The following is a 26,933-nucleotide window of genomic DNA, read 5'->3' as shown; positions in this document are numbered from 1 at the left end:
CCCTGAAAAGCACATTTTGGCCATAAAAACTGAATATGTCCCCTGCAACCAAACAAACTGTCGGAGACACAAATCTACAATGGACATAGTGTAAAATGGTCCAATTCAAGTAAGTTATTCATTTGGCATCATTCGAAGTGATAGAAATCAAGTTTTAATGAAAATTATCATACTCGGCCAAAACATGCTTTTCAGCCCCTGAAAAGCACATTTTGGCCATAAAAACTGAAAATGTCCCCTGCAACCAAACGAACTGTCGGAGACACAAATCTACAATGGACATAGTGTAAAATGGTCCAATTCAAGTAAGTTATTCATTTGGCATCATTCGAAGTGATAGAAATCAAGTTTTAATGAAAATTATCATACTCGGCCAAAACATGCTTTTCAGCCCCTGAAAAGCACATTTTGGCCATAAAAACTTAATATGTCCCCTGCAACCAAACGAACTGTCAGAGACACAAATCTACAATGGACATAGTGTAAAATGGTCCAATTCGAATAAGTTATTCATTTGGCATCATTCGAAGTGATAGAAATCAAGTTTTAATGAAAATTATCATACTCGGCCAAAACATGCTTTTCAGCCCCTGAAAAGCACATTTTGGCCATAAAAACTGAATATGTCCCCTGCAACCAAACGAACTGTCAGAGACACAAATCTACAATGGACATAGTGTAAAATGGTCCAATTCAAGTAAGTTATTCATTTGGCATCATTCGAAGTGATAGAAATTAAGTTTTAATGTAAATTATCATACTCGGCCAAAACATGCTTTTCAGCCTCTGAAAAGCACATTTTGGCCATAAAAACTGAAAAGGTCCCCTGCAACCAAACGAACTGTCGGAGACACAAATCTACAATGGACATAGTGTAAAATGGTCCAATTCAAGTAAGTTATTCATTTGGCATCATTTGAAGTGATAGAAATCAAGTTTTAATGAAAATTATCATACTCGGCCAAAACATGCTTTTCAGCCCCTGAAAAGCACATTTTGGCCATAAAAACTGAATATGTCCCCTGCAAAAGAACGAACTGTCAGAGAAACAAATCTACAATGGACATAGTGTAAAATGGTCCAATTCAAGCAAATTATTCATTTGGCATCATTCGAAGTGATAGAAATCAAGTTTTAATGAAAATTATCAAACTCGGCCAAAACATGCTTTTCAGCCCCTGAAAAGCACATTTTGGCCATAAAAACTGAATATGTCCCCTGCAACCAAACGAACTGTCAGAGACACAAATCTACAATGGACATAGTGTAAAATGGTCCAATTCAAGTAAGTTATTCATTTGGCATCATTCAAATGGATAGAAATCAAGTTTTAATGAAAATTATCATACTCGGCCAAAACATGCTTTTCAGCCCCTGAAAAGCACATTTTGGGCATAAAAACTGAAAATGTCCCCTGCAACCAAACAAACTGTCGGAGACACAAATCTACAATGGACATAGAGTAAAATGGTCCAATTCAAGTAAGTTATTCATTTGGCATCATTCGAAGTGATAGAAATCAAGTTTTAATGAAAATTATCATATTCGGCCAAAACATGCTTTTCAGCCCCTGAAAAGCACATTTTGGCCATAAAAACTGAATATGTCCCCTGCAACCAAACGAACTGTCAGAGACACAAATCTACAATGGACATAGTGTAAAATGGTCCAATTCAAGTAAGTTATTCATTGGCATCATTCGAAGTGATAGAAATCAAGTTTTAATGAAAATTATCATATTCGGCCAAAACATGCTTTTCAGCCCCTGAAAAGCACATTTTGGCCATAAAAACTGAATATGTCCCCTGCAACCAAACGGACTGTCAGAGACACAAATCTACAATGGACATAGTGTAAAATGGTCCAATTCAAGTAAGTTATTCATTTGGCATCATTCAAATGGATAGAAATCAAGTTTTAATGAAAATTATCATACTCGGCCAAAACATCCTTTTCAGCCCCTGAAAAGCACATTTTGGCCATAAAAACTGAATATGTCCCCTGAAACCAAACGAACTGTCAGAGACACAAATCTACAATGGACATAGTGTAAAATGGTCCAATTCAAGTAAGTTATTCATTTGGCATCATTCGAAGTGATAGAAATTAAGTTTTAATGTAAATTATCATACTAGGCCAAAACATGCTTTTCAGCCTCTGAAAAGCACATTTTGGCCATAAAAACTGAAAATGTCCCCTGCAACCAAACGAACTGTCAGAGACACAAATCTAGAATGGACATAGTGTAAAATGGTCCAATTCAAGCAAATTATTCATTTGGCATCATTCGAAGTGATAGAAATCAAGTTTTAATGAAAATTATCATACTCGGCCAAAACATGCTTTTCAGCCTCTGAAAAGCACATTTTGGCCATAAAAACTGAAAATGTCCCCTGCAACCAAACGAACTGTCGGAGACACAAATCTACAATGGACATAGTGTAAAATGGTCCAATTCAAGTAAGTTATTCATTTGGCATCATTCGAATGGATAGAAATCAAGTTTTAATGAAAATTATCATACTCGGCCAAAACATGCTTTTCAGCCCCTGAAAAGCACATTTTGGCCATAAAAACTGAATATGTCCCCTGCAACCAAACGAACTGTCAGAGACACAAATCTACAATGGACATAGTGTAAAACGGTCCAATTCAAGTAAGTTATTCATTTGGCATCATTCGAAGTGATAGAAATTAAGTTTTAATGAAAATTATCATACTCGGCCAAAACATGCTTTTCAGCCTCTGAAAAGCACATTTTGGCCATAAAAACTGAAAATGTCCCCTGCAACCAAACGAACTGTCGGAGACACAAATCTACAATGGACATAGTGTAAAATGGTCCAATTCAAGTAAGTTATTCATTTGGCATCATTCGAATGGATAGAAATCAAGTTTTAATGAAAATTATCATACTCGGCCAAAACATGCGTTTCAGCCCCTGAAAAGCACATTTTGGCCATAAAAACTGAATATGTCCCATGCAACCAAACGAACTGTCAGAGACACAAATCTAAAATGGACATAGTGTAAAATGGTCCAATTCAAGTAAGAAGTTCATTTGGCATCATTCGAATGGATAGAAATCAAGTTTTAATGAAAATTATCATATTCTGCCAAAACGTGCTTTTCAGCCCCTGAAAAGCACATTTTGGCGATAAAAACTGAATATGTCCCCTGCAACCAAACGAACTGTCAGAGACAGAAATCTACAATGGACATAGTGTAAAATGGTCCAATTCAAGTAAGTTATTCATTTGGCATCATTCGAAGTGATAGAAATTAAGTTTTAATGTAAATTATCATACTCGGCCAAAACATGCTTTTCAGCCTCTGAAAAGCACATTTTGGCCATAAAAACTGAAAAGGTCCCCTGCAACCAAACGAACTGTCGGAGACACAAATCTACAATGGACATAGTGTAAAATGGTCCAATTCAAGTAAGTTATTCATTTGGCATCATTCGAAGTGATAGAAATTAAGTTTTAATGAAAATTATCATACTCGGCCAAAACATGCTTTTCAGCCCCTGAAAAGCACATTTTGGCCTTAAAAACTGAATATGTCCCCTGCAACCAAACGAACTGTCAGAGACACAAATCTACAATGGACATAGTGTAAAATGGTCCAATTCAAGCAAATTATTCATTTGGCATCATTCGAAGTGATAGAAATCAAGTTTTAATGAAAATTATCATACTCGGCCAAAACATGCTTTTCAGCCTCTGAAAAGCACATTTTGGCCATCAAAACTGAAAATGTCCCCTGCAACCAAACGAACTGTCGGAGACACAAATCTACAATGGACATAGTGTAAAATGGTCCAATTCAAGTAAGTTATTCATTTGGCATCATTCGAATGGATAGAAATCAAGTTTTAATGAAAATTATCATACTCTGCCAAAATGTGCTTTTCAGCCCCTGAAAAGCACATTTTGGCCATAAAAACTGAATATGTCCCCTGCAACCAAACGAACTGTCAGAGACACAAATCTACAATGGACATAGTGTAAAATGGTCCAATTCAAGTAAATTATTCATTTGGCATCATTCGAAGTGATAGAAATCAAGTTTTAATGAAAATTATCATACTCGGCCAAAACATGCTTTTCAGCCTCTGAAAAGCACATTTTGGCCATAAAAACTGAAAATGTCCCCTGCAACCAAACGAACTGTCAGAGACACAAATCTAGAATGGACATAGTGTAAAATGGTCCAATTCAAGCAAATTATTCATTTGGCATCATTCGAAGTGATAGAAATCAAGTTTTAATGAAAATTATCATATTCGGCCAAAACATGCTTTTTAGCCCCTGAAAAGCACATTTTGGCCATAAAAACTGAATATGTCCCCTGCAACCAAACGAACTGTCAGAGACACAAATCTACAATGGACATAGTGTAAAATGGTCCAATTCAAGTAAGTTATTCATTTGGCATCATTCAAATGGATAGAAATCAAGTTTTAATGAAAATTATCATACTCGGCCAAAACATGCTTTTCAGCCCCTGAAAAGCACATTTTGGCCATAAAAACTGAATATGTCCCCTGCAACCAAACAAACTGTCGGAGACACAAATCTACAATGGACATAGTGTAAAATGGTCCAATTCAAGTAAGTTATTCATTTGGCATCATTCGAAGTGATAGAAATCAAGTTTTAATGAAAATTATCATACTCGGCCAAAACATGCTTTTCAGCCCCTGAAAAGCACATTTTGGCCATAAAAACTGAAAATGTCCCCTGCAACCAAACGAACTGTCGGAGACACAAATCTACAATGGACATAGTGTAAAATGGTCCAATTCAAGTAAGTTATTCATTTGGCATCATTCGAAGTGATAGAAATCAAGTTTTAATGAAAATTATCATACTCGGCCAAAACATGCTTTTCAGCCCCTGAAAAGCACATTTTGGCCATAAAAACTTAATATGTCCCCTGCAACCAAACGAACTGTCAGAGACACAAATCTACAATGGACATAGTGTAAAATGGTCCAATTCGAATAAGTTATTCATTTGGCATCATTCGAAGTGATAGAAATCAAGTTTTAATGAAAATTATCATACTCGGCCAAAACATGCTTTTCAGCCCCTGAAAAGCACATTTTGGCCATAAAAACTGAATATGTCCCCTGCAACCAAACGAACTGTCAGAGACACAAATCTACAATGGACATAGTGTAAAATGGTCCAATTCAAGTAAGTTATTCATTTGGCATCATTCGAAGTGATAGAAATTAAGTTTTAATGTAAATTATCATACTCGGCCAAAACATGCTTTTCAGCCTCTGAAAAGCACATTTTGGCCATAAAAACTGAAAAGGTCCCCTGCAACCAAACGAACTGTCGGAGACACAAATCTACAATGGACATAGTGTAAAATGGTCCAATTCAAGTAAGTTATTCATTTGGCATCATTTGAAGTGATAGAAATCAAGTTTTAATGAAAATTATCATACTCGGCCAAAACATGCTTTTCAGCCCCTGAAAAGCACATTTTGGCCATAAAAACTGAATATGTCCCCTGCAAAAGAACGAACTGTCAGAGAAACAAATCTACAATGGACATAGTGTAAAATGGTCCAATTCAAGCAAATTATTCATTTGGCATCATTCGAAGTGATAGAAATCAAGTTTTAATGAAAATTATCAAACTCGGCCAAAACATGCTTTTCAGCCCCTGAAAAGCACATTTTGGCCATAAAAACTGAATATGTCCCCTGCAACCAAACGAACTGTCAGAGACACAAATCTACAATGGACATAGTGTAAAATGGTCCAATTCAAGTAAGTTATTCATTTGGCATCATTCAAATGGATAGAAATCAAGTTTTAATGAAAATTATCATACTCGGCCAAAACATGCTTTTCAGCCCCTGAAAAGCACATTTTGGGCATAAAAACTGAAAATGTCCCCTGCAACCAAACAAACTGTCGGAGACACAAATCTACAATGGACATAGAGTAAAATGGTCCAATTCAAGTAAGTTATTCATTTGGCATCATTCGAAGTGATAGAAATCAAGTTTTAATGAAAATTATCATATTCGGCCAAAACATGCTTTTCAGCCCCTGAAAAGCACATTTTGGCCATAAAAACTGAATATGTCCCCTGCAACCAAACGAACTGTCAGAGACACAAATCTACAATGGACATAGTGTAAAATGGTCCAATTCAAGTAAGTTATTCATTGGCATCATTCGAAGTGATAGAAATCAAGTTTTAATGAAAATTATCATATTCGGCCAAAACATGCTTTTCAGCCCCTGAAAAGCACATTTTGGCCATAAAAACTGAATATGTCCCCTGCAACCAAACGGACTGTCAGAGACACAAATCTACAATGGACATAGTGTAAAATGGTCCAATTCAAGTAAGTTATTCATTTGGCATCATTCAAATGGATAGAAATCAAGTTTTAATGAAAATTATCATACTCGGCCAAAACATGCTTTTCAGCCCCTGAAAAGCACATTTTGGCCATAAAAACTGAATATGTCCCCTGAAACCAAACGAACTGTCAGAGACACAAATCTACAATGGACATAGTGTAAAATGGTCCAATTCAAGTAAGTTATTCATTTGGCATCATTCGAAGTGATAGAAATTAAGTTTTAATGTAAATTATCATACTAGGCCAAAACATGCTTTTCAGCCTCTGAAAAGCACATTTTGGCCATAAAAACTGAAAATGTCCCCTGCAACCAAACGAACTGTCAGAGACACAAATCTAGAATGGACATAGTGTAAAATGGTCCAATTCAAGCAAATTATTCATTTGGCATCATTCGAAGTGATAGAAATCAAGTTTTAATGAAAATTATCATACTCGGCCAAAACATGCTTTTCAGCCTCTGAAAAGCACATTTTGGCCATAAAAACTGAAAATGTCCCCTGCAACCAAACGAACTGTCGGAGACACAAATCTACAATGGACATAGTGTAAAATGGTCCAATTCAAGTAAGTTATTCATTTGGCATCATTCGAATGGATAGAAATCAAGTTTTAATGAAAATTATCATACTCGGCCAAAACATGCTTTTCAGCCCCTGAAAAGCACATTTTGGCCATAAAAACTGAATATGTCCCCTGCAACCAAACGAACTGTCAGAGACACAAATCTACAATGGACATAGTGTAAAACGGTCCAATTCAAGTAAGTTATTCATTTGGCATCATTCGAAGTGATAGAAATTAAGTTTTAATGAAAATTATCATACTCGGCCAAAACATGCTTTTCAGCCTCTGAAAAGCACATTTTGGCCATAAAAACTGAAAATGTCCCCTGCAACCAAACGAACTGTCGGAGACACAAATCTACAATGGACATAGTGTAAAATGGTCCAATTCAAGTAAGTTATTCATTTGGCATCATTCGAATGGATAGAAATCAAGTTTTAATGAAAATTATCATACTCGGCCAAAACATGCGTTTCAGCCCCTGAAAAGCACATTTTGGCCATAAAAACTGAATATGTCCCATGCAACCAAACGAACTGTCAGAGACACAAATCTAAAATGGACATAGTGTAAAATGGTCCAATTCAAGTAAGAAGTTCATTTGGCATCATTCGAATGGATAGAAATCAAGTTTTAATGAAAATTATCATATTCTGCCAAAACGTGCTTTTCAGCCCCTGAAAAGCACATTTTGGCGATAAAAACTGAATATGTCCCCTGCAACCAAACGAACTGTCAGAGACAGAAATCTACAATGGACATAGTGTAAAATGGTCCAATTCAAGTAAATTATTCATTTGGCATCATTCGAAGGGATAGAAATCAAGTTTTAAGGAAAATTATCATACTCGGCCAAAACATGCTTTTAAGCCTCTGAAAAGCACATTTTGGCCATAAAAACTGAAAATGTCCCCTGCAACCAAACGAACTCTCGGAGACACAAATCTACAATGGACATAGTGTAAAATGGTCCAATTCAAGTAAGTTATTCATTTGGCATCATTCGAAGTGATAGAAATTAAGTTTTAATGAAAATTATCATACTCGGCCAAAACATGCTTTTCAGCCCCTGAAAAGCACATTTTGGCCTTAAAAACTGAATATGTCCCCTGCAACCAAACGAACTGTCAGAGACACAAATCTACAATGGACATAGTGTAAAATGGTCCAATTCAAGCAAATTATTCATTTGGCATCATTCGAAGTGATAGAAATCAAGTTTTAATGAAAATTATCATACTCGGCCAAAACATGCTTTTCAGCCTCTGAAAAGCACATTTTGGCCATCAAAACTGAAAATGTCCCCTGCAACCAAACGAACTGTCGGAGACACAAATCTACAATGGACATAGTGTAAAATGGTCCAATTCAAGTAAGTTATTCATTTGGCATCATTCGAATGGATAGAAATCAAGTTTTAATGAAAATTATCATACTCTGCCAAAATGTGCTTTTCAGCCCCTGAAAAGCACATTTTGGCCATAAAAACTGAACATGTCCCCTGCAACCAAACGAACTGTCAGAGACACAAATCTACAATGGACATAGTGTAAAATGGTCCAATTCAAGTAAATTATTCATTTGGCATCATTCGAAGTGATAGAAATCAAGTTTTAATGAAAATTATCATACTCGGCCAAAACATGCTTTTCAGCCTCTGAAAAGCACATTTTGGCCATAAAAACTGAAAATGTCCCCTGCAACCAAACGAACTGTCAGAGACACAAATCTAGAATGGACATAGTGTAAAATGGTCCAATTCAAGCAAATTATTCATTTGGCATCATTCGAAGTGATAGAAATCAAGTTTTAATGAAAATTATCATACTCGGCCAAAACATGCTTTTCAGCCTCTGAAAAGCACATTTTGGCCATAAAAACTGAAAATGTCCCCTGCAACCAAACGAACTGTCGGAGACACAAATCTACAATGGACATAGTGTAAAATGGTCCAATTCAAGTAAGTTATTCATTTGGCATCATTCAAATGGATAGAAATCAAGTTTTAATGAAAATTATCATACTCGGCCAAAACATGCTTTTCAGCCCCTGAAAAGCACATTTTGGGCATAAAAACTGAAAATGTCCCCTGCAACCAAACAAACTGTCGGAGACACAAATCTACAATGGACATAGTGTAAAATGGTCCAATTCAAGTAAGTTATTCATTTGGCATCATTCGAAGTGATAGAAATCAAGTTTTAATGAAAATTATCATATTCGGCCAAAACATGCTTTTCAGCCCCTGAAAAGCACATTTTGGCCATAAAAACTGAATATGTCCCCTGCAACCAAACGAACTGTCAGAGACACAAATCTACAATGGACATAGTGTAAAATGGTCCAATTCAAGTAAGTTATTCATTGGCATCATTCGAAGTGATAGAAATCAAGTTTTAATGAAAATTATCATATTCGGCCAAAACATGCTTTTCAGCCCCTGAAAAGCACATTTTGGCCATAAAAACTGAATATGTCCCCTGCAACCAAACGGACTGTCAGAGACACAAATCTACAATGGACATAGTGTAAAATGGTCCAATTCAAGTAAGTTATTCATTTGGCATCATTCAAATGGATAGAAATCAAGTTTTAATGAAAATTATCATACTCGGCCAAAACATGCTTTTCAGCCCCTGAAAAGCACATTTTGGCCATAAAAACTGAATATGTCCCCTGAAACCAAACGAACTGTCAGAGACACAAATCTACAATGGACATAGTGTAAAATGGTCCAATTCAAGTAAGTTATTCATTTGGCATCATTCGAAGTGATAGAAATTAAGTTTTAATGTAAATTATCATACTAGGCCAAAACATGCTTTTCAGCCTCTGAAAAGCACATTTTGGCCATAAAAACTGAAAATGTCCCCTGCAACCAAACGAACTGTCAGAGACACAAATCTAGAATGGACATAGTGTAAAATGGTCCAATTCAAGCAAATTATTCATTTGGCATCATTCGAAGTGATAGAAATCAAGTTTTAATGAAAATTATCATACTCGGCCAAAACATGCTTTTCAGCCTCTGAAAAGCACATTTTGGCCATAAAAACTGAAAATGTCCCCTGCAACCAAACGAACTGTCGGAGACACAAATCTACAATGGACATAGTGTAAAATGGTCCAATTCAAGTAAGTTATTCATTTGGCATCATTCGAATGGATAGAAATCAAGTTTTAATGAAAATTATCATACTCGGCCAAAACATGCTTTTCAGCCCCTGAAAAGCACATTTTGGCCATAAAAACTGAATATGTCCCCTGCAACCAAACGAACTGTCAGAGACACAAATCTACAATGGACATAGTGTAAAACGGTCCAATTCAAGTAAGTTATTCATTTGGCATCATTCGAAGTGATAGAAATTAAGTTTTAATGAAAATTATCATACTCGGCCAAAACATGCTTTTCAGCCTCTGAAAAGCACATTTTGGCCATAAAAACTGAAAATGTCCCCTGCAACCAAACGAACTGTCGGAGACACAAATCTACAATGGACATAGTGTAAAATGGTCCAATTCAAGTAAGTTATTCATTTGGCATCATTCGAATGGATAGAAATCAAGTTTTAATGAAAATTATCATACTCGGCCAAAACATGCGTTTCAGCCCCTGAAAAGCACATTTTGGCCATAAAAACTGAATATGTCCCATGCAACCAAACGAACTGTCAGAGACACAAATCTAAAATGGACATAGTGTAAAATGGTCCAATTCAAGTAAGAAGTTCATTTGGCATCATTCGAATGGATAGAAATCAAGTTTTAATGAAAATTATCATATTCTGCCAAAACGTGCTTTTCAGCCCCTGAAAAGCACATTTTGGCGATAAAAACTGAATTTGTCCCCTGCAACCAAACGAACTGTCAGAGACAGAAATCTACAATGGACATAGTGTAAAATGGTCCAATTCAAGTAAATTATTCATTTGGCATCATTCGAAGGGATAGAAATCAAGTTTTAAGGAAAATTATCATACTCGGCCAAAACATGCTTTTAAGCCTCTGAAAAGCACATTTTGGCCATAAAAACTGAAAATGTCCCCTGCAACCAAACGAACTCTCGGAGACACAAATCTACAATGGACATAGTGTAAAATGGTCCAATTCAAGTAAGTTATTCATTTGGCATCATTCGAAGTGATAGAAATTAAGTTTTAATGAAAATTATCATACTCGGCCAAAACATGCTTTTCAGCCCCTGAAAAGCACATTTTGGCCTTAAAAACTGAATATGTCCCCTGCAACCAAACGAACTGTCAGAGACACAAATCTACAATGGACATAGTGTAAAATGGTCCAATTCAAGCAAATTATTCATTTGGCATCATTCGAAGTGATAGAAATCAAGTTTTAATGAAAATTATCATACTCGGCCAAAACATGCTTTTCAGCCTCTGAAAAGCACATTTTGGCCATCAAAACTGAAAATGTCCCCTGCAACCAAACGAACTGTCGGAGACACAAATCTACAATGGACATAGTGTAAAATGGTCCAATTCAAGTAAGTTATTCATTTGGCATCATTCGAATGGATAGAAATCAAGTTTTAATGAAAATTATCATACTCTGCCAAAATGTGCTTTTCAGCCCCTGAAAAGCACATTTTGGCCATAAAAACTGAATATGTCCCCTGCAACCAAACGAACTGTCAGAGACACAAATCTACAATGGACATAGTGTAAAATGGTCCAATTCAAGTAAATTATTCATTTGGCATCATTCGAAGTGATAGAAATCAAGTTTTAATGAAAATTATCATACTCGGCCAAAACATGCTTTTCAGCCTCTGAAAAGCACATTTTGGCCATAAAAACTGAAAATGTCCCCTGCAACCAAACGAACTGTCAGAGACACAAATCTAGAATGGACATAGTGTAAAATGGTCCAATTCAAGCAAATTATTCATTTGGCATCATTCGAAGTGATAGAAATCAAGTTTTAATGAAAATTATCATACTCGGCCAAAACATGCTTTTCAGCCTCTGAAAAGCACATTTTGGCCATAAAAACTGAAAATGTCCCCTGCAACCAAACGAACTGTCGGAGACACAAATCTACAATGGACATAGTGTAAAATGGTCCAATTCAAGTAAGTTATTCATTTGGCATCATTCAAATGGATAGAAATCAAGTTTTAATGAAAATTATCATATTCTGCCAAAACGTGCTTTTCAGCCCCTGAAAAGCACATTTTGGCGATAAAAACTGAATATGTCCCCTGCAACCAAACGAACTGTCAGAGACAGAAATCTACAATGGACATAGTGTAAAATGGTCCAATTCAAGTAAATTATTCATTTGGCATCATTCGAAGGGATAGAAATCAAGTTTTAAGGAAAATTATCATACTCGGCCAAAACATGCTTTTAAGCCTCTGAAAAGCACATTTTGGCCATAAAAACTGAAAATGTCCCCTGCAACCAAACGAACTCTCGGAGACACAAATCTACAATGGACATAGTGTAAAATGGTCCAATTCAAGTAAGTTATTCATTTGGCATCATTCGAAGTGATAGAAATTAAGTTTTAATGAAAATTATCATACTCGGCCAAAACATGCTTTTCAGCCCCTGAAAAGCACATTTTGGCCTTAAAAACTGAATATGTCCCCTGCAACCAAACGAACTGTCAGAGACACAAATCTACAATGGACATAGTGTAAAATGGTCCAATTCAAGCAAATTATTCATTTGGCATCATTCGAAGTGATAGAAATCAAGTTTTAATGAAAATTATCATACTCGGCCAAAACATGCTTTTCAGCCTCTGAAAAGCACATTTTGGCCATCAAAACTGAAAATGTCCCCTGCAACCAAACGAACTGTCGGAGACACAAATCTACAATGGACATAGTGTAAAATGGTCCAATTCAAGTAAGTTATTCATTTGGCATCATTCGAATGGATAGAAATCAAGTTTTAATGAAAATTATCATACTCTGCCAAAATGTGCTTTTCAGCCCCTGAAAAGCACATTTTGGCCATAAAAACTGAATATGTCCCCTGCAACCAAACGAACTGTCAGAGACACAAATCTACAATGGACATAGTGTAAAATGGTCCAATTCAAGTAAATTATTCATTTGGCATCATTCGAAGTGATAGAAATCAAGTTTTAATGAAAATTATCATACTCGGCCAAAACATGCTTTTCAGCCTCTGAAAAGCACATTTTGGCCATAAAAACTGAAAATGTCCCCTGCAACCAAACGAACTGTCAGAGACACAAATCTAGAATGGACATAGTGTAAAATGGTCCAATTCAAGCAAATTATTCATTTGGCATCATTCGAAGTGATAGAAATCAAGTTTTAATGAAAATTATCATACTCGGCCAAAACATGCTTTTCAGCCTCTGAAAAGCACATTTTGGCCATAAAAACTGAAAATGTCCCCTGCAACCAAACGAACTGTCGGAGACACAAATCTACAATGGACATAGTGTAAAATGGTCCAATTCAAGTAAGTTATTCATTTGGCATCATTCAAATGGATAGAAATCAAGTTTTAATGAAAATTATCATACTCGGCCAAAACATGCTTTTCAGCCCCTGAAAAGCACATTTTGGGCATAAAAACTGAAAATGTCCCCTGCAACCAAACAAACTGTCGGAGACACAAATCTACAATGGACATAGTGTAAAATGGTCCAATTCAAGTAAGTTATTCATTTGGCATCATTCGAAGTGATAGAAATCAAGTTTTAATGAAAATTATCATATTCGGCCAAAACATGCTTTTCAGCCCCTGAAAAGCACATTTTGGCCATAAAAACTGAATATGTCCCCTGCAACCAAACGAACTGTCAGAGACACAAATCTACAATGGACATAGTGTAAAATGGTCCAATTCAAGTAAGTTATTCATTGGCATCATTCGAAGTGATAGAAATCAAGTTTTAATGAAAATTATCATATTCGGCCAAAACATGCTTTTCAGCCCCTGAAAAGCACATTTTGGCCATAAAAACTGAATATGTCCCCTGCAACCAAACGGACTGTCAGAGACACAAATCTACAATGGACATAGTGTAAAATGGTCCAATTCAAGTAAGTTATTCATTTGGCATCATTCAAATGGATAGAAATCAAGTTTTAATGAAAATTATCATACTCGGCCAAAACATGCTTTTCAGCCCCTGAAAAGCACATTTTGGCCATAAAAACTGAATATGTCCCCTGAAACCAAACGAACTGTCAGAGACACAAATCTACAATGGACATAGTGTAAAATGGTCCAATTCAAGTAAGTTATTCATTTGGCATCATTCGAAGTGATAGAAATTAAGTTTTAATGTAAATTATCATACTAGGCCAAAACATGCTTTTCAGCCTCTGAAAAGCACATTTTGGCCATAAAAACTGAAAATGTCCCCTGCAACCAAACGAACTGTCAGAGACACAAATCTAGAATGGACATAGTGTAAAATGGTCCAATTCAAGTAAGTTATTCATTTGGCATCATTCGAATGGATAGAAATCAAGTTTTAATGAAAATTATCATACTCGGCCAAAACATGCTTTTCAGCCCCTGAAAAGCACATTTTGGCCATAAAAACTGAATATGTCCCATGCAACCAAACGAACTGTCAGAGACACAAATCTAAAATGGACATAGTGTAAAATGGTCCAATTCAAGTAAGAAGTTCATTTGGCATCATTCGAATGGATAGAAATCAAGTTTTAATGAAAATTATCATATTCTGCCAAAACGTGCTTTTCAGCCCCTGAAAAGCACATTTTGGCGATAAAAACTGAATATGTCCCCTGCAACCAAACGAACTGTCAGAGACAGAAATCTACAATGGACATAGTGTAAAATGGTCCAATTCAAGTAAATTATTCATTTGGCATCATTCGAAGGGATAGAAATCAAGTTTTAAGGAAAATTATCATACTCGGCCAAAACATGCTTTTAAGCCTCTGAAAAGCACATTTTGGCCATAAAAACTGAAAATGTCCCCTGCAACCAAACGAACTCTCGGAGACACAAATCTACAATGGACATAGTGTAAAATGGTCCAATTCAAGTAAGTTATTCATTTGGCATCATTCGAAGTGATAGAAATTAAGTTTTAATGAAAATTATCATACTCGGCCAAAACATGCTTTTCAGCCCCTGAAAAGCACATTTTGGCCTTAAAAACTGAATATGTCCCCTGCAACCAAACGAACTGTCAGAGACACAAATCTACAATGGACATAGTGTAAAATGGTCCAATTCAAGCAAATTATTCATTTGGCATCATTCGAAGTGATAGAAATCAAGTTTTAATGAAAATTATCATACTCGGCCAAAACATGCTTTTCAGCCTCTGAAAAGCACATTTTGGCCATCAAAACTGAAAATGTCCCCTGCAACCAAACGAACTGTCGGAGACACAAATCTACAATGGACATAGTGTAAAATGGTCCAATTCAAGTAAGTTATTCATTTGGCATCATTCGAATGGATAGAAATCAAGTTTTAATGAAAATTATCATACTCTGCCAAAATGTGCTTTTCAGCCCCTGAAAAGCACATTTTGGCCATAAAAACTGAATATGTCCCCTGCAACCAAACGAACTGTCAGAGACACAAATCTACAATGGACATAGTGTAAAATGGTCCAATTCAAGTAAATTATTCATTTGGCATCATTCGAAGTGATAGAAATCACTTACTCAGTTACTCACTCTGTCACTCACTCAGTCAGACAATCAATCACTCACTCACTCAGTGACTCACTCACTCACTCAGAAATTCACTCACTTAGTAACTGGCTCTCTCAGTAAATCTCTCAGTCACTCACAAAGTCACTCACTCACTCAGAAATTCACTCACTTAGTAACTGACTCTCTCAGTAAATATCAGTCACTCATTAAGTAACTCACTCACTCATTCACTCACTCACTCATTCAGTCACTAGCTCATTCAATCACTCAGTCACTCTCTCAGTCAAACACTCAATCACTCACTCACTTAGTAACTCAGTTACTCAGTAACTCACTCATTCACTCACTCATGCAGTCACTCATTCAGTCACTCAGTCACTCACTCAGTCACTCACTCAGTCACTCACTCAGTCACTCACTCAGTCACTCACTCAGTCACTCATTTAGTCAATCTTTCAGTCACTCACTCAGTCAATCACTCAGTCACTCACTCACCCAGTAACTCAGTCACTCACTCACTCATTCACTCACTCATTCACTCACTCAGTAATTATTTAACTCAGTAACTTACTAACTTAGTAACTCACTCACTCACTCAGTAACTAACTCACTCAGTAACTCACTCACACAGTAACTAACTCACTCATTAATTCACTCACTCATTCATTCACTCACCCGCTCACTCACTTACTTACTCAGTAACTCACTCACTCAGTAATTCACTCAGTCACTCACTCAGTCACTCACTCAGTCACTCACTCAGTCAAACACTCAATCACTCACTTGCTCAGTAACTCACTCACTCAGTCATTCACTCAGTGACTCACTCAGTCAAACACTCAATCACTCACTTGCTCAGTAACTCACTCACTCAGTCACTCACTCAGTCACTCATTCAGTCACTCATTCAGCCAATCACTCAGTCACTCACTCACTCACTAACTCACTCAGTCACTCACTCACTCACTCACTCACTAATTCACTCACTCACTCATTCACTCACTCATTCACTCAATCACTCCCTCACTCATTCACTCACTCAGTAATTATTTCACTCAGTAATTTACTCACTCAGGAACTCACTCACTCATTCACTCACTCAGTCAATCACTCAGTACCTCACTCAGTCATTCACTCAGTCACTCACTCAGTCACTCACTCAGTCACTCAATCAGTCACTCACTCAGTCAATCACTGAGACACTCACTCAGTCACTCACTCAGTCACTCACTCAGTCACTCACTCAGTCACTCACTCAGTCACTCACTCAGTCACTCACTTAGACACTCACTCAGTCAATCACTCAGTACCTCACTCAATCACTCACTCAGTCACTTACTCAGTCACTCACTCTGTCACTCACTCTGTCACTCACTCAGTCAGAAAATCAATCACTCACTCACTCACTCACTCAGAAATTCACTCACTTAGTAACTGACTCAGTCAGTAAATCTCTCAGTCACTCACTAAGTCACTCACTCACTCATTCACTCACTCACTCATTCCGTCACTCACTCATTCAATCACCCAGTAAATGTCTCAGTCAAACACTCAATCACTCATTAAGTCACTCATTCAGTCATTCACTCAGTCACTCACTCACTCACTCACTAACTCACTCAGTCACTCACTCACTCACTAATTCACTCACTGACTCACTCCCTCACTCATTCACTCACTCACTCCCTCACTCATTCACTCACTCAGTAATTATTTCACTCAGTCACTCACTCAGTCACTCACTCAGTCACTCACTCAGTCACTCACTCAGTCACTCACTCAGTCACTCACTTAGACACTCACTCAGTCAATCACTCAGTACTTCACTCAGTCACTCACTCAGTCACTTACTCAGTCACTCACTCTGTCAATCACTCAGTCAGAAAATCAATCACTCAGTCACTCAGTCACTCAGTGACTCACTCACTCACTCACTCAGAAATTCAATCACTTAGTAACTGAATCAGTCAGTAAATCTCTCAGTCACTCACTAAGTCACTCACTCACTCATTCACTCACTCACTCATTCACTCACTCACTCATTCAATCACCCAGTAAATGTCTCAGTCAAACACTCAATAACTCACTCACTTAGTAACTCACTTACTCAGTATCTCACTCATTCACTCACTCATTCAGTCACTCACTCAGTCACTCATTTAGTCAATCTTTCAGTCACTCACTCAGTCAATCACTCAGTCACTCACTCACCCAGTAACTCACTCACTCAGTCCTTCACTCACTCATTCACTCACTCATAATTATTCAACTCAGTAACTTACTCACTCAGTAAATCACTCAGTAACTCACTCACACAGTAACTAACTCACTCAGTAAGTCACTCACTAAGTTAGTCACTCACTCATTCATTCACTCACCCGCTCACTCAGTCACTCACTCAGTCACTCACTCAGTAAATCTCTCAGTCACTCACTCACTCTCTCACTCACTCACTCATTCAGTCACTCACTCATTCAATCACTCACTCATTCAATCACTCAGTCACTCACTCAGTCAAACACTCAATCACTCACTCACTTAGTAACTCACTTACTCAGTAACTCACTCACTCATTCACTCACTCACTCAGTAACTCACTCACTCAGTTACTCACTCACTCACTCACTCAATCACTCATTCACTCACTCAGTAATTATTTAACTCAGTAACTTACTCACTCAGTAACTCACTCAGTAACTCACTCACTCAGTAACTAACTCACTCAGTCACACTCATTCAGTCACTCACTCAGTCACTCACTCAGTCACTCACTCAGTCACTCACTCACTCAGTCACTCACTCAGTCACTCACATAGACACTCACTTATACACTCACTTATACACTCACTCAGTCAATCACTCAGTACCTCACTCAGTCACTCACACAGTCACTTACTCAGTCACTTACTCAGTCACTCACTCTGTCACTCACTCAGTAACTCACTCACTCAGTCACTCACTTATTCAGTCACTCACTCAGTCACTCACTCAGTCACTCAGTGACTCACTCACTCACTCACTCCGAAATTCACTCACTTAGTAACTGACTCACTCAGTAAATCTCTCAGTCACTCACTAAGTCACTCACTCACTAATTCAGTCACTCACTCATTTAATCACTTAGTCACTCTCTCAGTCAAACACTCAATCACTCACTCACTTAGTAACTCACTTACTCAGTCACTCACTCAGTTACTCATTTAGTCAATCTTTCAGTCACTCACTCACCCAGTAACTCACTCACTCAGTCACTCACTCACTCATTCACTCACTCAGTAAATATTTAACTCAGTAACTTACTCACTCAGTAACTCACTCAGTAACTCAATCAGTAACTCACTCACTCAGTAACTAACTCACTCACACAGTAACTTACTCACACAATAACTCACTCACACAGTAAATCACTCACTCATTCATTCACTCACCCGCTCACTCACTCACTCACTAACTCACTCACTCAGTAACTCACTCACTCAGTAACTCACTCACTCAGTCCTTCACTCACTCATTCACTCACTCATAATTATTTAACTCAGTAACTTACTCACTCAGTAACTCACTCAGTAACTCACTCACACAGTAACTAACTCACTCATTCATTCACTCACCCGCTCACTCACTCACTCAGTAACTCACTCACTCACTCACTCAGTAACTCACTCACTCACTCACTCAGTAACTCACTCACTCAGTAATTCACTCACTCAGTCACTCAGTAACTCACTCAGTCACTCACTCAGTCAGTCACTCACTCACTCAGTCAGTCAGTCACTCACTCACTCACTCACTCACTCACTCACTCACTCACTCACTCACTCAGTCAGTCAGTCACTCAGTCAGTCAGTCAGTCACTCACTCAGTCAGTCAGTCACTCACTCACTCAGTCAGTCAGTCAGTCACTCACTCACTCACTCACTCACTCACTCACTCACTCACTCAGTCAGTCAGTCAGTCACTCAGTCAGTCAGTCAGTCAGTCAGAAAATCAATCACTCAGTCACTCAGTCACTCAGTCACTCAGTGACTCACTCACTCACTCAGAAATTCAATCACTTAGTAACTGACTCAGTCAGTAAATCTCTCAGTCACTCACTAAGTCACTCACTCACTCATTCACTCACTCACTCATTCAGTCACTCACTCATTCAATCACCCAGTAAATGTCTCAGTCAAACACTCAATAACTCACTCACTTAGTAACTCACCTACTCAGTATCTCACTCATTCACTCACTCATTCAGTCACTCACTCAGTCACTCATTTAGTCAATCTTTCAGTCACTCACTCAGTCAATCACTCAGTCACTCACTCACCCAGTAACTCACTCACTCAGTCCTTCACTCACTCATTCACTCACTCATAATTATTTAACTCAGTAACTTACTCACTCAGTAAATCACTCAGTAACTCACTCACACAGTAACTAACTCACTCAGTAAGTCACTCACTAAGTTAGTCACTCACTCATTCATTCACTCACCCGCTCACTCAGTCACTCACTCAGTCACTCACTCAGTAAATCTCTCAGTCACTCACTCACTCTCTCACCCACTCACTCATTCAGTCACTCACTCATTCAATCACTCACTCATTCAATCACTCAGTCACTCACTCAGTCAAACACTCAATCACTCACTCACTTAGTAACTCACTTACTCAGTAACTCACTCACTCATTCACTCACTCACTCAGTAACTCACTCACTCACTCAATCACTCATTCACTCACTCAGTAATTATTTAACTCAGTAACTTACTCACTCAGTAACTTACTCACTCAGTAACTCACTCAGTAACTCACTCACTCAGTAACTAACTCACTCAGTCACACTCATTCAGTCACTCACTCAGTCACTCACTCAGTCAATCACTCAGTCACTCACTCACTCAGTCACTCACTCAGTCACTCACTTAGACACTCACTTATACACTCACTTATACACTCACTCAGTCAATCACTCAGTACCTCACTCAGTCACTCACACAGTCACTTACTCAGTCACTTACTCAGTCACTCACTCTGTCACTCACTCAGTAAGTCACTCACTCAGTCACTCACTTATTCAGTCACTCACTCAGTCACTCACTCAGTCACTCACTCATTTAATCACTTAGTCATTCTCTCAGTCAAACACTCAATCACTCACTCACTTAGTAACTCACTTACTCAGTCACTCACTCAGTTACTCATTTAGTCAATCTTTCAGTCACTCACTCACCCAGTAACTCACTCACTCAGTCACTCACTCACTCATTCACTCACTCAGTAAATATTTAACTCAGTAACTTACTCACTCAGTAACTCACTCAGTAACTCAATCAGTAACTCACTCACTCAGTAACTAACTCACTCACACAGTAACTTACTCACACAGTAACTCACTCACACAGTAAATCACTCACTCATTCATTCACTCACCCGCTCACTCACTCACTCACTAACTCACTCACTCAGTAACTCACTCACTCAGTCCTTCACTCACTCATTCACTCACTCATAATTATTTAACTCAGTAACTTACTCACTCAGTAACTCACTCAGTAACTCACTCACACAGTAACTAACTCACTCATTCATTCACTCACCCGCTCACTCACTCACTCACTCACTCACTCACTCAGTAACTCACTCAGTAACTCACTCACTCAGTAACTCACTCACTCAGTCACTCAGTCACTCAGTAACTCACTCAGTCACTCACTCAGTCAGTCACTCACTCACTCAGTCAGTCAGTCAGTCACTCACTCACTCACTCAGTCAGTCAGTCACTCAGTCAGTCAGTCAGTCAGTCAGTCACTCACTCACTCACTCACTCACTCAGTCAGTCAGTCAGTCAGTCAGTCACTCAGTCAGTCAGTCAGTCAGTCAGTCAGTCAGTCAGTCAGTCAGTCAGTCAGTCAGTCAGTCAGTCAGTCAGTCACTCACTCAGTCAGTCAGTCAGTCACTCACTCACTCACTCACTCAGTCAGTCAGTCAGTCAGTCACTCAGTCAGTCAGTCAGTCACTCAGTCACTCAGTCACTCAGTCACTCAGTCACTCAGTCAGTCAGTCACTCAGTCACTCAGTCAGTCACTCAGTCAGTCAGTCACTCAGTCAGTCAGTCAGTCAGTCACTTAGTCACTCAGTCAGTCAGTCAGTCAGTCACTCAGTCAGTCAGTCAGTCAGTCACTCACTCACTCAGTCAGTCAGTCAGTCATTCACTCACTCACTCACTCACTCAGTCAGTCAGTCAGTCAGTCAGTCACTCACTCACTCACTCACTCACTCACTCACTCAGTCAGTCAGTCAGTCACTCACTCACTCACTCACTCACTCACTCAGTCAGTCACTCACTCAGTCAGTCACTCACTCACTCACTCACTCAGTCAGTCAGTCAGTCAGTCAGTCAGTCAGTCACTCACTCACTCACTTACTCAGTCAGTCAGTCAGTCAGTCAGTCAGTCAGTCACTCAGTCAGTCAGTCAGTCAGTCACTCACTCACTCAGTCAGTCAGTCAGTCACTCAGTCAGTCAGTCAGTCAGTCAGTCACTCACTCAGTCAGTCAGTCAGTCAGTCACTCACTCACTCAGTCAGTCAGTCAATCACTCAGTCAGTCAGTCAGTCAGTCAGTCAGTCACTCACTCACTCACTCACTAACTCACTCAGTCACTCACTCACTAATTCACTCACTGACTCATTCACTCACTCATTCACTCACTCACTCCCTCACTCATTCACTCACTCACTCCCTCACTCATTCACTCACTCAGTAATTATTTCACTCAGTAATTTACTCACTCAGGAACTCACTCACTCATTCACTCACTCAGTCAGTCACTCATTCACTCACTAAGCCACTCACTCATTCATTCACATAGTCACTCACTAAGTCAATCACTCAGTCACTCACTCAGTCACTCACTCAGTCACTCACTCAGTCACTCACTCAGTCACTCACTCAGTCACTCACTCAGTCACTCACTCAGTCACTCACTCAGTCACTCACTCAGTCACTCACTCAGTCACTCACTCAGTCACTCACTCAGTCACTCACTCAGTCACTCACTTAGACACTCACTCAGTCAATCACTCAGTACCTCACTCAGTCACTCACTCAGTCATTTACTCAGTCACTCACTCTGTCACTCACTCAGTCAGAAAATCAATCACTCAGTCACTCAGTCACTCAGTGACTCACTCACTCACTCAGAAATTCAATCACTTAGTAACTGACTCAGTCAGTAAATCTCTCAGTCACTCACTAAGTCACTCACTCACTCATTCACTCACTCACTCATTCAGTCACTCACTCATTCAATCACCCAGTAAATGTCTCAGTCAAACACTCAATCACTCACTCACTTAGTATCTCACTTACTCAGTAACTCACTCATTCACTCACTCATTCAGTCACTCACTCAGTCACTCATTTAGTCAATCTTTCAGTCACTCACTCAGTCAATCACTCAGTCACTCACTCACCCAGTAACTCACTCACTCAGTCCTTCACTCACTCATTCACTCACTCATAATTATTTAACTCAGTAACTTACTCACTCAGTAAATCACTCAGTAACTCACTCACACAGTAACTAACTCACTCAGTAAGTCACTCACTAAGTTAGTCACTCACTCATTCATTCACTCACCCGCTCACTCAGTCACTCACTCAGTCACTCACTCAGTAAATCTCTCAGTCACTCACTCAGTCACTCACTCACTCTCTCACTCTCTCACTCTCTCACTCACTCACTCATTCAGTCACTCACTCATTCAATCACTCACTCATTCAATCACTCAGTCACTCACTCAGTAACTAACTCACTCACACAGTAACTCACCCACACAGTAACTCACTCACACAGTAACTAACTCACTCAGTAAATCACTCACTCAGTAAATCACTCACTCATTCATTCACTCACCCGCTCACTCACTCACTCACTAACTCACTCACTCAGTAACTCACTCACTCAGTAACTCACTCACTCAGTCCTTCACTCACTCATTCACTCACTCATAATTATTTAACTCAGTAACTTACTCACTCAGTAACTCACTCACACAGTAACTAACTCACTCATTCATTCACTCACCCGCTCACTCACTCACTCAGTAACTCACTCACACACTCAGTAACTCACTCACTCACTCACTCAGTAACTCACTCACTCAGTAACTCACTCACTCAGTAACTCACTCAGTCACTCACTCAGTCAGTCACTCACTCACTCAGTGAGTCAGTCAGTCACTCAGTCAGTCAGTCAGTCACTCACTCAGTCAGTCAGTCAGTCAGTCAGTCAGTCACTCAGTCAGTCAGTCAGTCAGTCAGTCAGTCAGTCAGTCAGTCAGTCAGTCAGTCAGTCAGTCAGTCACTCACTCAGTCAGTCAGTCAGTCACTCAGTCAGTCAGTCACTCACTCAGTCAGTCAGTCAGTCACTCACTCAGTCAGTCACTCACTCACTCACTCACTCACTCACTCAGTCAGTCAGTCAGTCAGTCACTCACTCAGTCAGTCAGTCAGTCAGTCAGTCACTCACTCACTCAGTCAGTCACTCACTCAGTCACTCAGTCACTCAGTCACTCAGTCACTCAGTCAGTCAGTCAGTCACTCAGTCAGTCACTCAGTCAGTCAGTCAGTCAGTCAGTCACTCAGTCAGTCAGTCAGTCAGTCAGTCAGTCACTCAGTCAGTCAGTCAGTCACTCACTCACTCACTCACTCACTCACTCACTCACTCAGTCAGTCAGTCACTCACTCACTCACTCACTCACTCACTCACTCAGTCAGTCAGTCAGTCACTCACTCACTCACTCACTCACTCACTCACTCACTCAGTCACTCACTCACTCACTCAGTCAGTCAGTCACTCAGTCAGTCAGTCAGTCACTCACTCAGTCAGTCAGTCAGTCAGTCACTCACTCACTCACTCAGTCAGTCAGTCAGTCAGTCACTCACTCACTCACTCACTCACTCACTCAGTCAGTCACTCACTCACTCACTCACTCACTCAGTCACTCACTCACTCAGTCAGTCAGTCAGTCAGTCACTCACTCACTCACTCACTCACTCAGTCAGTCAGTCAGTCAGTCACTCACTCACTCAGTCAGTCAGTCAGTCACTCACTCACTCACTCACTCACTCACTCACTCACTCAGTCAGTCACTCACTCACTCACTCACTCACTCACTCAGTCAGTCAGTCAGTCAGTCAGTCAGTCAGTCACTCACTCACTCACTCACTCACTCACTCATTCACTCACTCAGTCAGTCACTCATTCACTCACTAAGCCACTCACTCATTCATTCACTTAGTCACTCACTAAGTCAATCACTCAGTCACTCACTCAGTCACTCACTCAGTCACTCACTCAGTCACTCACTCAGTCACTCACTCAGTCACTCACTCAGTCACTCACTCAGTCACTCACTCAGTCACTCACTTAGACACTCACTCAGTCAATCACTCAGTACCTCACTCAGTCACTCACTCAGTCACTTACTCAGTCACTCACTCTGTCACTCACTCAGTCAGAAAATCAATCACTCAGTCACTCAGTCACTCAGTGACTCACTCACTCACTCACTCAGAAATTCAATCACTTAGTAACTGACTCAGTCAGTAAATCTCTCAGTCACTCACTAAGTCACTCACTCACTCATTCACTCACTCACTCATTCAGTCACTCACTCATTCAATCACCCAGTAAATGTCTCAGTCAAACACTCAATCACTCACTCACTTAGTAACTCACTTACTCAGTAACTCACTCATTCACTCACTCATTCAGTCACTCACTCAGTCACTCATTTAGTCAATCTTTCAGTCACTCACTCAGTCAATCACTCAGTCACTCACTCACCCAGTAACTCACTCTTTCAGTCCTTCACTCACTCATTCACTCACTCATAATTATTTAACTCAGTAACTTACTCACTCAGTAACTAACTCACTCATTCATTCACTCACCCGCTCACTCACTCACTCAGTAACTCACTCACTCACTCAGTAACTCACGCACTCACTCAGTAACCCACTCACTCAGTAACTCACTCACTCAGTCACTCAGTAACTCACTCAGTCACTCACTCAGTCAGTCACTCACTCACTCAGTGAGTCAGTCAGTCACTCACTCAGTCAGTCAGTCACTCACTCACTCACTCAGTCAGTCAGTCAGTCAGTCACTCAGTCAGTCAGTCAGTCAGTCACTCACTCAGTCAGTCACTCACTCACTCACTCAGTCAGTCACTCAGTCACTCAGTCACTCAGTCAGTCACTCACTCAGTCACTCAGTCACTCAGTCAGTCAGTCAGTCACTCAGTCACTCAGTCACTCAGTCACTCAGTCAGTCACTCAGTCAGTCACTCAGTCAGTCAGTCACTCAGTCAGTCAGTCAGTCAGTCAGTCACTCAGTCAGTCAGTCAGTCAGTCAGTCACTCAGTCAGTCAGTCACTCAGTCAGTCAGTAAGTCAGTCACTCACTCACTCAGTCAGTCAGTCAGTCACTCACTCACTCACTCACTCACTCACTCACTCACTCAGTCAGTCAGTCAGTCACTCACTCACTCACTCACTCACTCACTCAGTCAGTCAGTCAGTCACTCACTCACTCACTCACTCATTCACTCACTCAGTCAGTCACTCATTCACTCACTAAGCCACTCACTCATTCATTCACTTAGTCACTCACTAAGTCAATCACTCAGTCACTCACTCAGTCACTCACTCAGTCACTCACTCAGTCACTCACTCAGTCACTCACTCAGTCACTCACTCAGTCACTCACTCAGTCACTCACTCAGTCACTCACTTAGACACTCACTCAGTCAATCACTCAGTACCTCACTCAGTCACTCACTCAGTCACTTACTCAGTCACTCACTCTGTCACTCACTCAGTCAGAAAATCAATCACTCAGTCACTCAGTCACTCAGTGACTCACTCACTCACTCACTCAGAAATTCAATCACTTAGTAACTGACTCAGTCAGTAAATCTCTCAGTCACTCACTAAGTCACTCACTCACTCATTCACTCACTCACTCATTCAGTCACTCACTCATTCAATCACCCAGTAAATGTCTCAGTCAAACACTCAATCACTCACTCACTTAGTAACTCACTTACTCAGTAACTCACTCATTCACTCACTCATTCAGTCACTCACTCAGTCACTCATTTAGTCAATCTTTCAGTCACTCACTCAGTCAATCACTCAGTCACTCACTCACCCAGTAACTCACTCACTCAGTCCTTCACTCACTCATTCACTCACTCATAATTATTTAACTCAGTAACTTACTCACTCAGTAACTAACTCACTCATTCAT

This window comes from Stigmatopora argus, chromosome 2, assembly GCF_051989625.1.
Source record: "Stigmatopora argus isolate UIUO_Sarg chromosome 2, RoL_Sarg_1.0, whole genome shotgun sequence".
Classification (NCBI taxonomy): Eukaryota; Metazoa; Chordata; class Actinopteri; order Syngnathiformes; family Syngnathidae; genus Stigmatopora; species Stigmatopora argus.
The sequence above is the reverse complement of the archived record's forward strand: the minus strand, read 5'-3'. Positions refer to the sequence as shown.